This window comes from Larus michahellis, chromosome Z, assembly GCF_964199755.1.
Source record: "Larus michahellis chromosome Z, bLarMic1.1, whole genome shotgun sequence".
Taxonomy (NCBI): Eukaryota; Metazoa; Chordata; class Aves; order Charadriiformes; family Laridae; genus Larus; species Larus michahellis.
In genome coordinates, this window is record NC_133930.1 from 83,488,474 (window position 1) to 83,500,020 (window position 11,547).

Consider the following 11,547-nt stretch of genomic DNA (forward strand, 5'->3'; position numbering starts at 1 on the left):
ATAAAATCAGATCTCCAAAGTTTTATGAAAGAGTGAAGTGTGTATCCAAGTATCTGTTTCCCTTACAAGTGTGATTATCTCAAGGTAACATTCCTTTGAAGACGATTATCAAAGTCCGTTTTTGTTCTTTTGTGGATGCAGAGCATATCTTTCCCTTAGGAGAAACAAGATTGCCAGCTTACATCTTTTAATGGCGTTTAAACTGAAAAGCAGTAAGGTTACTATGAAATGATCCACCTCCTTTGCATCTTAACCCTGGGGCGGCTTGGTTTCTATTTTCTGTTTAAAGTTCTGCTCAACCCCACTCCACTCCACGCCTCGCTCTCTTCCACCACCTCCCTATCTTGTAAGAGCAACACAGTATAACACTTCTTCCCATGTCTGGCTGCTTTTAAACTTGGCCCACGCTGGGTGCAGCGCTTGAAGTAAGCTTTACAAAATTATTTTAAAGTGAGCTGGGGCGGTTGCCACAGCAACCCACCCTGAGAGAAATCGAGGCTATAGATTAATCTACCCCACAAGATTATTCAACAGTACTGTATTTGTTCTTCATTCATTCAGAATATTCCCTCAATCCATATGCCTTTATAATGAACAAAAGATGTAAACTCAGATAATTTCAAAGATAATAGGATATATATTCCAGGAGCACAATTTAAATGCTTTGTAAACCACTGCAAAGAGCTGAAATGTACATGGCTCTTCGCAAAATCATTTAATTACAAAAAAATATTTGCAAGGTAGGCACAGCTGACACACGAACTTTAAATAAAATGGCATGCCATTACTAAAATGGTGTTATATGCATCAAGCAATTATTACAGAAAGCCTTTGTCACAGGTGTACCTGTAAGTACATAATACAGCAGAGCTTGCTCTCCAGGCTTTGCTTTTAACATTAAATCCGAAAACAATAAATAGTACTTTGTAATATTAAATGCAATAAATATTAAACACTCACCACATACACCCTCTTTATTGTCAAAATCATCCGCCTCCAATGCTTTACTTAATCTTTCCCATAGTAGTTACTTCACAGTTTACAATTCTTGTTCGGCACCTTAGATGTTTAAAAGCACAAAAGTAGTGTATTATTAAAATGCAAACCTATAGTATTTAAATATATTCAAAGAGATTTATGAAACAATTTCTATAAAAAGAATACTAGTCTTTACTGATGTGCACTTAGGCCTAAAAGGAATATCACTTTTAAGTAACTTGACATTTTCAGAAGCTGTAATGAACTCCATCTGAATCCTACCTTAGGGATGCTACGCTATCAATAAAATTACAAAACTATTGATCTTGGGCTGTACTCGCCCTCCAATTGGTACTTAGAAAATTATTTATGCTTTTACGTGCATTTCAGAAAACGTGGCTGTCTCATTGTTTAATAAATGTCAATTTTAAAAGCCAGGACAAATGGTAAAATGTTAAAAGCTTGGCATATTAATTTCTTCCGTCTTTTAAGGACAGCTGTATGCTGTGCCACCACCCAGGGACGCATCTCCTCGGGCCTGCCTCGACGCAGGCAACACAAGGAGAATCTTTTTTTAACCCAAAACGCCGTTTTCCCTGTCCACCTGTGGCTGTGGCGGCAGGGGCGAGGGCTGTCCCCACTGAGAACAGACCAAGCGCTCTGTCGGGGCGCTCCGCTGGGGTCTCTACCCCCCTCGCACCCTTGACACACGCTACCTCGAGCTTCTACTCATGTATTTACTGATTTATTTCCCGAGGACGCGGGACTTCCGTCGATGCGGGGCCAGGTAGGCCGCCCACCGCCCGCCATCTCCTCAGGCAGCGCCGGCCGAACGGCTGCCGCACGCCTGCCCCGCCCCCGCGTGGGCACCGCCTCAGGGGCCTGTGGCGGCGGCGGCGGGGATCGGGATCGGCCCCGGCCCCGGCCCCCGTTCCCGTTATCCCCGTCCCCGGCGGGGAGGTAAGCTGCCACGCGTGTGCGGGGGCGGTGCGCGGCACCCCCCCCTGCCGCCCCGGGGGTGCTGAAGCCGCAGCCGCCTCAGCCCCGTTTCGGCGGGAAGGCGCTGGGGCGGGTGGGAGGGGGGGAAGCGGGGCCGATGGTGTAAATTGGAATAAATGAGGGTTTGGGAGGCTGAAGTACGGTCCGCAAAGCCCAGCGGTGCCAGCAGGCCTCGGGTCATAGAGGTAGACTAATCTGGGGCAGTATCTGTTACTTTCCAGGCTTTCGGAAAGTTGATTTTTTTTTCTACCCCCGCCCCCTCCGCCCCTCAGCGCCCCCTTTTTAAAGAAAAAAAGTGAGGCTTTGTCGTGCTCCCTTGCCGATATTTTCAAGTGCCTTTGCAGGGAAGAGACTGATTGTAGCTGGGGGAAAAGGCTGCCAAATGCACTAAGTCAACAATGAAAAAGGGGTTTGTTTGTTTTGCTAAACTGATCCAATTCTAGTAATCTGAAGTGTTTCATTGTTACAAAAGGCAGTCTCTGAAACTGTAGTTTGCAAGTTGATATTGTCCTTTAAATATCTCACAAACAGTTGTCCAAAGATTATTTTTATCAAAGAATTTTTTAACTGTAATGTTTGTTTTGTTTCTTTTTTTTAACAGTGTTTTAAAACTAGTAATAGGAGGTAACTTCTTCATAGGCAAATATTTTCTTTTTTCAAAAAGTGTAAAAATAGTATTTATTACTTTATGAATGACAACACAGGCTAATATTAGAATCAGATCTGGAGCTAGGGATAACCACTCTTTTTGTTTGCCACACATGCTTTTCAGAAATAAACTAATACTTAAGGCCTGTCATTTGCCTGAAAAATGAGGCTGAATTAGCATCCGAAGGAGTTAACAGCTATAGAAATGTTGAATCTGGTCCTTGGCATGGAACAGGGATGCTCTGGAGCTCACGCACCACATCCAAAGTCCCCTGAAATCCAATGCACTCTGATAGGTTTCAAATGAAACCCTAAAATGGAAGCTCGGCCCTACGTCAGTGGCCACCCTGATCCTATTCCTGCCTCAGAATTAATCTCTGAATATGCTGTAACTCCAGTTCCTGTACCAGACGCTGTCTCCCTGCAAGATACTCAAATGTGCTCATCATCCTATGACAATGTTCCACGAAGTGTATATACTTTATATATACACAGAGGTATTTTAGGGGGACAACACTTGTAGTCAATGATCTTAACTTAAGTGTAACTAAAGGAAGAATTTAACCTACTAACCTTTCCCCCGTTGAGATTTAGGGACTCCAAAAATGTGAGTCTAGACTTGCACGGAAGAAATGTATCGAGGGTTTTGAAGTTCTTCAGTGCTAGTCAGAAATCAGCAAGCAAAACTTTCGTCTCATCAGGCAAACTATTTTCAATTCTGCCCCCTCCCCCAATCTCTTCTGACATAAAGTTAATTAGGTGAAATTTTAAGCTAAATGGGCTTTTTTCCTATGCAAAAATATAAAAATAGATCAAATATGAGCTTAGAGTGGAAATTTGGAATCAATTCTCCATCTTAATAGGGTTTAAGTACAGGAATGTATTTGAAGAATAATTTGGAAATGTTGTCATTTTCACAAACTGCTGTTCATCAGTCTGATTATTCTGCATCTTCATATGCCTCAGAAACATTAGATATAGATTTTTTTTAAAGCAAGGCATTTGGTGGAAGTGTAATTTACCGTATGGTTTAATACAACTGTGATTAAAGTCTGCTTTGATTATTAAGCAGCCCTTCACCCAAGAAGTACAATATCTCCATTGCCAATACACAAGAGCGTTCTGGAGGGAGTTTTGCTGTACTTTGGTGACTCTGTTCTGAAGGGCCTATGTCCAAACAGGGACTAAATCGGAGCAGCTGTGGGGCCACTTGAATTTACAGAAGGGATCAGGTAGGTTCCTGCCAACTGCAAAGTACATCACTGTGAGTCCCTGTCTTTAAAATCTTTATCTGTCTTCCAGTATCTCACACAACCTCTATACTCGATAACTGTATGTCGTTGTTAATTTATGCAGCTTTAGAAGGTTTAAACCTCTTCACCATTAGCTGGTCTTTTCAAAAGAAGTTTCTCCTAGGACGGTTCCCCCTACTTCCCTCCAAGAAGGAAGGGTCCCAGAAATTAAGTTTCAGAATCAGCATTTTAAGTAAGGACCACCTTTCTCATTCCTGCTACCACATTTCTTTGTCCATGTGATTGTCCCCAGTTGAATAAAGACAATCTTCCTTCCCTTTATTTTGTGAAAGGTTGGGGGAAGGGAAAGGAAAGATTTTTTTAAGGCTTCTCTTTTCCTGAAATGGAATCGGCTGACTAAGGTATTGTCATATTTTCAGATATTTTGCCAAAAAACACACAACCTAAAAGAAAAAATATGATTGCACCCCCTTGCTAATTGTGTGACACTCAAGCATTTGTCTGTCTTGCACTGCATGATGATGCGATACAGAAGCAGACAGCCATAGATGGCCAGAAAAGGCTTAATTAAGTATTCTGCAGCTGCTACAAATTAGATCAGCATCTGCATCTGTGTAGACAATGAAATTCATGGTAATTTTGAGGGCCAAGCAAAGTAGAGATTTGTTTTGGATAGACCCCTAGCCACAATTCAAACAAAATTCAAATCAAACCTGTTCTAAGTGTAGAAAAACGTTGGTCAACTTCATCTCCTCTTGCTGAACGCCACTATGGTTCCCTGTCCTGGCTAGAGATACAGGTTCCAACGTACCACATAAAAGGCTGCTCTTACAGTATTCCCAACTGGAAGAGGAAATGCTTTTTTTTTTTTGCCTTTTTTTTTTTTTTTTGAGAGAAACCCAATTCTCAGGAGTTTTCCATACTAGAGTTTGGTACATAATTTTAGACAAGCACCCAACTTTTTGGCTATTTCTCTGACAATTTGCCTCTATTTCAAATTGCATACCACTTTCTGTAACCAAAGTTGGAGTAAATGATACGCAAATTTTAAAGGTCAGTCATCCTGCCTGTTGTAACGGAGCATGCTGTATGATATTTGCAGCATAAATTGAGTACAAAATACGATAGCAATAGATGAGTACATGGAATGAGGGGATAAAGGTATTGTTGGCAAACTGTTTTATACATAGATATGCTTGCATGCAGATATCAAGAATTAATAGGTTAGTCTCTGGACATTTTGAGAAAATGCACTGGTTTTAAGTGTTTGTGAACTTTAGTACTAAATTCCTGTTTTTGTTTTGCATTTGAACAGCTCCAAATGTGAGCATCGATCCATAAATGTGTCTTCTAAGTGCTGCTGTAGTACTAATATTTCTATTATCAAAACAATAATTAATATAAAACTTTTATTAGACATTTTAGAGAGGCCTTTTGAAGGTTGACAGCTCTTGTTGATAAGTGAAGAAGAACTTGTAACCTCTGTGGCCATAAAATGTAATTGCACAATAGTTGGGTCAGCTTTTAGATGTGCTTGTGCCACTTACGTTCGTCTATATTAAAACTTCCATGATCCTCCAGCTGTGATGTCATTGGTTATAACTCTTCCCATGGAAGCACTTCAAAAAGTTGATATTACTGAGGTTAAAAGGAAACTAAGCCTCAGAGGTCGTATTTGGATATGTGCTTTGGTTTAGATGTATTTCATCTGAAGTTACTGTTGCTATCCTGTGATCTAGTTTGAGCATCTTTGCACAGCTCCTGCATGGTATGGGCAGATTTAAGTCCCCATTTCTGGTCTGTTACTTTGTGCAAGTCTGCACCAATCAGACCAGCAGGATCTGATTTCAGCCATGACTTTACAGATAGCTACACGGTCATGCTTAAAGGAGAAGAAACCTGGTTACTAAATAGAAGAAGTTTCTGAAATCGAGGATTGTTGTTTTTGTCAGGCAAATAAGGACCATACATGGACAACTTCAGTTCTTTTTTTATTAATCAGTTAATCTCCTGTCAAATATGCATTGAAACCTCTTGAACTGACCCATCAACTATGTCGTTACCCTTTCCGTTTTTAAACTCTCAGTAAGAATTATGTACATATGTTACGGTAGCACTATCATTTGTCTTTACCTTTCAGATCTACTGCAGTCTGAGGGTCTGTGCTGTAAAGCCCCTTTCCACTAGTGTCTCTGGACATGACGTAGTTGTCCTCTTGGCTGTGACTCAGATAAAGGAGAAAGGGCTGGAGAACAGGTACATATTTGAAAGGGGGTTACAAGATTTTCTAGCTGTAGAGACCGAGTGGTCTTTTGGGGTCTAGACATTCAGGTATTCAGATGATGGGGCAAAAGGCATATGGGCAGAAAAAATTTAAGAAGGACTGTCACTAATGGGGATAGACAAGTTAAGAATTTCTGCATTAAAGTGAGATTCAATGAGGAGTTTCTGCATCCTTTCTGCAGATTAAACCCAGCAGTTTTGAAACTATTTAAAGAATAGTTTCCCCCAGGAACCAAGGAACATGTGCTTCTTTGCCCTAAGTGAGCCTAAGTGTGAGCCTGTTCCCTCATATTTCTAAGGAAGAATACAACGCAAAATCTCATTTCAGTGAGGTTGTATGTGCCTAGGATCTAAAATGCTATCAAAAGCATAGTGGTTGAGGATAGAATGGTTAATGAAGTCAGTCAGTGCAAGGACATGTAATTAAATGGATAGCCATATCTTTCCAAGGGTAGGAACTATCTCCTGATATACAAATAGATTATTTCACAATCTCTTCTATTTTTCTCAACATTAGTAGACTCTTCATTAATTTTTATAATTATTGCACACGATCCTAATTTGTTATCACCAGGCATTCTTCTAGAATAATTTCAAGCTCAGGAGATGGATTGATACTGGGGAAAGGGCTATTAGTTAGACTGGGTAGAGAGTATCCCCCAACCACTTCAGAAAGCAAAGAAAAAAACAATGAATGCTGCAGATATCTATAACAAAAACTGTAGGAACCATTGATTTTGTATACTTCCTTATCATTATTGGTATAGCAATAAAAGAAAGTAGAAAGAGATGAAAATTACTAGGGGAGAGCTTTTTTTTTTAATTAAAAAAAAACCAACAAAAAAACCCAAAAATCAAACAGCCCGGGTACAGAAAGGTTTGTTTTGCTGAATTAATCCTTAGCAGCTGTGTAAAATACTATTCAGCTTTTAATTTTCTGCCCTGACAGATGCTGTCATGTTTCAGGGAACAGTGCATCGGCTGCATTAACATTAGATTGAATGTCATATGCTGTGAGCACAACTTTTATGTATATATGTAGAACTAGCATTACTCTCTCTATATATTTATGAACGAAGCAGTGATTCCTGTTTCTATGCAGTTATTTTATGTTTACCGCAAACCAGTATACCCTAGCTTAAATCTATATGTCTATCCTTTGTAAGCTGTATTTATTGAACTTGATTTAGAATCCAGTGCCTTTAGAGTCAGGCATAGAATGCACTGTTGCTTTTGTCTTTATTGAAAATTTCTTAAGTGGTGATTTTAGGACTTGCCTCATAATGCTAATTGCTTTCGAAGGAACAAAACCCAATTTAACTATGTGACAAATTGTTAGCACTTCCATTGGAGAAGACAACTCGGTTAACAGTTTGTGTGTCTGTACATTGTGACAAGGGATATATGCTCAAGGCCAGTCTTTATTACCTTGTTTATGGTGAATCATAGAGTGCAGCAGCATTTTTGAAATGGGATAGCAGGGAGGAGCTGCATGCAGTCGTGGGGAGTGGTATGGGAATGCCGGGGGTGTCTTCACATGGGAGTGGGCCACAGTGGGGTGCAGGGGTGGGGAGCAGTGGCAGGGCAGTTCGCAGTCCGTCTGCGGCCACTGGGACAGCTCAGGGCTGGTGGAGCCCCCAGCTGAGGCAGCAGCTCCATGCTTTGCCAGCAGAGTGGCTAGGAGGAGAATTCCCCACTACTTCCTAACGTTCCTTTGATTGTCAGGGACATGCTCTTAGACCAATAACCAATGGATTTTGAACAAAAAAAAATTGAATTATTAAAAGTCCATGAAGAAAGTGATATATATCTTGTAGAATATGATTTTGTTTACTGTACCAAGGGAAAAATAACTATAAAGTGTATATTGCATACTCATATATCTACATACACACACTTTATATACACAGGTGTGTATATATTTCCACACATAAACTTTAAATTTATAATAGAAATAGAAAATGGAAAATTTGCATATTTTAAATGTTCATATATGAAGCAGTAATTAAGGCATTTTGTCCCTACTTTTTTTCCCCTAATTTTTATCATGCAGTTCATCTTCTTATCTCAGTTTTAAATGCAACTTCATTGCCTTCAGTGGAAAGTGTCCAGTTTTCAACAGCGTGAGTGAAAGGAGAAGGCACAATATGCTTTGAAAATACCATGTAACACTGTATGAAAAGCCTTGAATTAACTTTTGAAGAACACAACATAGAGTCAATAAATTGCGATTTTTGCCAAAGCTTTGTGGTTAAATCCCATTTTATATTTACACGCACTATGGAATAACTAATATAGATGTCTTCCTGACACTAAAGCTTGGATTTATTGGAAAAGACAAACATGTGGTTGAAAGCTGAGCTAGACTGTAGCTTCTCAAAATAAAAGAGATAAAAAGATAGTTGTAGAATAAACTGCCCTAGTTTACAAAACAGACAACAGAGCTCTTAGTTAATGGGGAATAGTTAGTACAGAAATAAATTAGTGTACCAGGCATTTTAGGTCTTATTCTGTTTCTGACTGACATACTAGTAAAGTTTCAGTGAATTAAATAAGGTTTTTCTATTTCTTAATCTCTCAATATTTTATACATAATAGAAATATTTTAGAATTTAACTTAATGTGCTGAAGTCTGATGATGAGAAAAATAAGAAATAGACCAATAAAGGGCACTCATTTAGGTTTAATGCTATGAATAACCTAGCATGTATTCCCTACCTTTTGAAACATTAAACAATCTTTTTCTAGAAAAGTAAAGCATTCTGTACTGAAGTTTTATTTTACAAAATACTCTTTTTCACAAATGCAGTGAAATGTAGACTAACTTAATAGGAATTTCATAAAAGTATCCAGGAGTTTGTCACATAAATTACTGTTTCTGAGCCTTTAAAATCAATACAGTAAAATGCTGATGAACTCACAGTTTAACTCACAGAATTAAAGGCTGTAAACCAAGGGCTATATGTTTTTCTTGGTTAGTGTAGCACGTACAACGTCTAGTTAACTCTAGGAACTGCCGTTACTATTTACTGTCTTCGGATTTAACAGTGCTTGGTTTTAATGGCTGTTTAGGGGATTTGGTTTCCATACATTACAAATGTTATGCATGAAACAGCGATGTTTTACAGGCATTGCTTAGTTTAAAGGCAGCTCTAGTTTGAGGGTTTTTGTTTTGTTTTACATTTCATACTTCATCTGAGAAAATATCTTTTGTATTTAGAGGCTTACTTTTTCTTTGACTAGTAATGTTTTATCGTACCGGTCTTTTATTCTCACGTAGAGTAGAATATTCTTGCAGCAAATAAAATTGTGATTATTTTCATATAGCACATTCCAGAAACAAAAATAATCTCCGCTGTGCTTTTGTCCCTATAATGAAGAAAATGGACGAAAATTAAGGCCTGATCTACCTCTGCTGAGGTCGGAGTTCCCCGTCAACTGTACCAGTCCCCCACCAAGGAACCTAGCTGAAACAAGTCACAGGTCAGGGATGTTTAAAACGGTCTCAGGTATTATTATTCAGCCTAATCTTAGGCTGTCCGTTGCTGATAAATCATTTATTTTGACATATGGGGAATATCCACTACAGAAATAGTCTAACTGTATATTGATGTATGGTTCCTTTCTTTCTGCCATTAGTGTCTTCTATGGTGTGCATACGAATTGTGAATATGGAATCTGTTTACTGAAAAAGATTCATATGGTCAAGTTTTCTGTCTGTTTACTTGCTTAAATAAATGTTTTCAATTTAACACAACAATTTGTAATGAATACTGTGAAACAAAGTTAAAAGAATGAGTTCTTGAAATAGAAATCATAATAAAAATGCTTTTCTCCCCTCCAAAATATTTATTTTAACATGTGGTCACATTTTCCTACATTTTCACATTAATTGAAATCTTATTCTAGAAAAATAAATCTTCTTTTCCCTTCATCTAGTTTCCCAGCTCTTACGCAAATTAAAAAATACACACACGGGCATAATTTGTGGTTTTAAAATAAGAAAAATTGTGTAAATTCATTATATATTTTAAAAGCAGCATGCAAAGCAGTGCTCTCATGTAGCCTCTGTTTTGTAATTTACTTAAGCGAAATGCAACAGTTTTGTGTGATAATCCTTTGATTACTGACTTTTGTGAGACATTCTAAAGATCATTAAATTCACTGCCTTAGTTATTACGAAGTAATCTTATGTTGATGTTCAGAAGGAGTTTCTAAGAATGTCCGGTGAAGCTCCAAATACCAGGAGCAGTCTACAGACAACACATCCTTTCTATTTATTTGGAAATTACCAGGATAACTCATTTATTTTAACAGAGGCAGATGGGGGGCACAGACTACACCCCCAGTGCTGTCTGGCTTCTGGTGTTGCTGTATGTAATCCTCTATGTTCTTTCCATTCAGATTCATAGAAACAGTTTGAAAGAAACCAACTATAAATACCCAGTCACTTTCAAGAAACTTTTCTTGGCAACAGAAGCTAAAATCAAGCACCGTATCAAATAAAATGCGAAGCATGCTACAAAGCTTATCTGCTTTCTCTTGAAGAAAGCTTTGTGAGCATAGCCACAAGCCACGAGCCAGTGCCGCGGCAAGCAGAACAACTCCAAAGACTTAAGAATAATTTTTTAATAGTTTTCTCTATTAAAACTCACCAGCGCCCTTCTTCTGCTTCTCCAGGAAGTTGTACCCGTCAGCACCTGCTGAGGGCTTTGTTGATCAAACTGGCAGGTAAAAAAATTCCTGTAGAATAAAGCCAGACCAGCTGGCTTTGAAGAGAAACCCCCCAGTTTGGGTTGTGTTTGCCTCACTCACCCTCTCCTCGGCAGCCCCAGGCTTTTTCTCCTTTGGATGTTGACCTGTAGGCTGCGTGATGCAGGCGCACAAGTGTCTGGCAGGCCAAGGGGCACCTGCTTCTGTCAGTCCCGAGTAAATTTAGCTGTAAAAGGTATCACTGACAAGCAGACCTTTGTCAGCGCTGGCGAACGAACACAGCATTGCCGTCCCCCTTCCAAGTACGCTGCGAGTTCAAATGGAAAATATCAAATCGGTCGTCTTATCCAGGAATCGCTTCTTCGAGAAGAAGGAAGGCCAAGTTGCTTGCATGTGGCAAAAAACTTTCCTCCTTTACATAGATGTTAAAATTACAGTATTCCAAGAATAATCTCTGAACAAGACGGGGTTTTGTTCTATTAATTGTGGCTGGAAGGAAACTTTTTTTAATGGAAATACAGCACACACATATTTCAATTCAGGTTATTAAACTGTGTTAAGTATTAAAGTTGATTGCCTTTCTTTTCACTAACTCATTGTGCTTTTTTACCCAAAGAAATATTAGAAGACTAAAACCTCTCAAATAGGAGGTATTAATCTCATTCCCAAAATT

The 11,547-nt window shown here is 39.0% G+C and overlaps 1 protein-coding gene and 1 long non-coding RNA gene across 30 annotated transcripts in view; one reads left to right on the forward strand and one right to left on the reverse strand.

Moving 5' to 3' along the window:
* The window catches only part of MEF2C (myocyte enhancer factor 2C), a 139,169-nt gene extending 127,705 nt beyond the window's left edge, over positions 1 to 11,464 (reverse strand). For 6 of the 29 annotated variants that reach the window (XM_074570744.1, XM_074570737.1, XM_074570751.1 and 3 more), the window contains exons 1-3: positions 10,817 to 11,008; positions 9,421 to 9,530; positions 961 to 1,059 (exon numbers count right to left, since the gene is read on the reverse strand). The gene's annotated coding sequence lies outside the window, so the exon portion shown is untranslated. Of the gene's footprint in view, positions 1 to 960; positions 1,060 to 9,389; positions 9,531 to 10,816 lie in introns of all 29 variants that reach the window. The other 23 variants (XM_074570738.1, XM_074570748.1, XM_074570741.1 and 20 more) reach the window with 7 other exon arrangements.
* LOC141736497 (uncharacterized) lies at positions 1,847 to 11,440 on the forward strand. The gene is made up of 5 exons (XR_012584978.1): positions 1,847 to 1,938; positions 3,695 to 3,857; positions 6,019 to 6,134; positions 9,542 to 9,644; positions 10,566 to 11,440. It is a non-coding gene; the product is annotated as an uncharacterized LOC141736497 (long non-coding RNA).
* Positions 11,465 to 11,547: the final 83 nt, after the last annotated feature.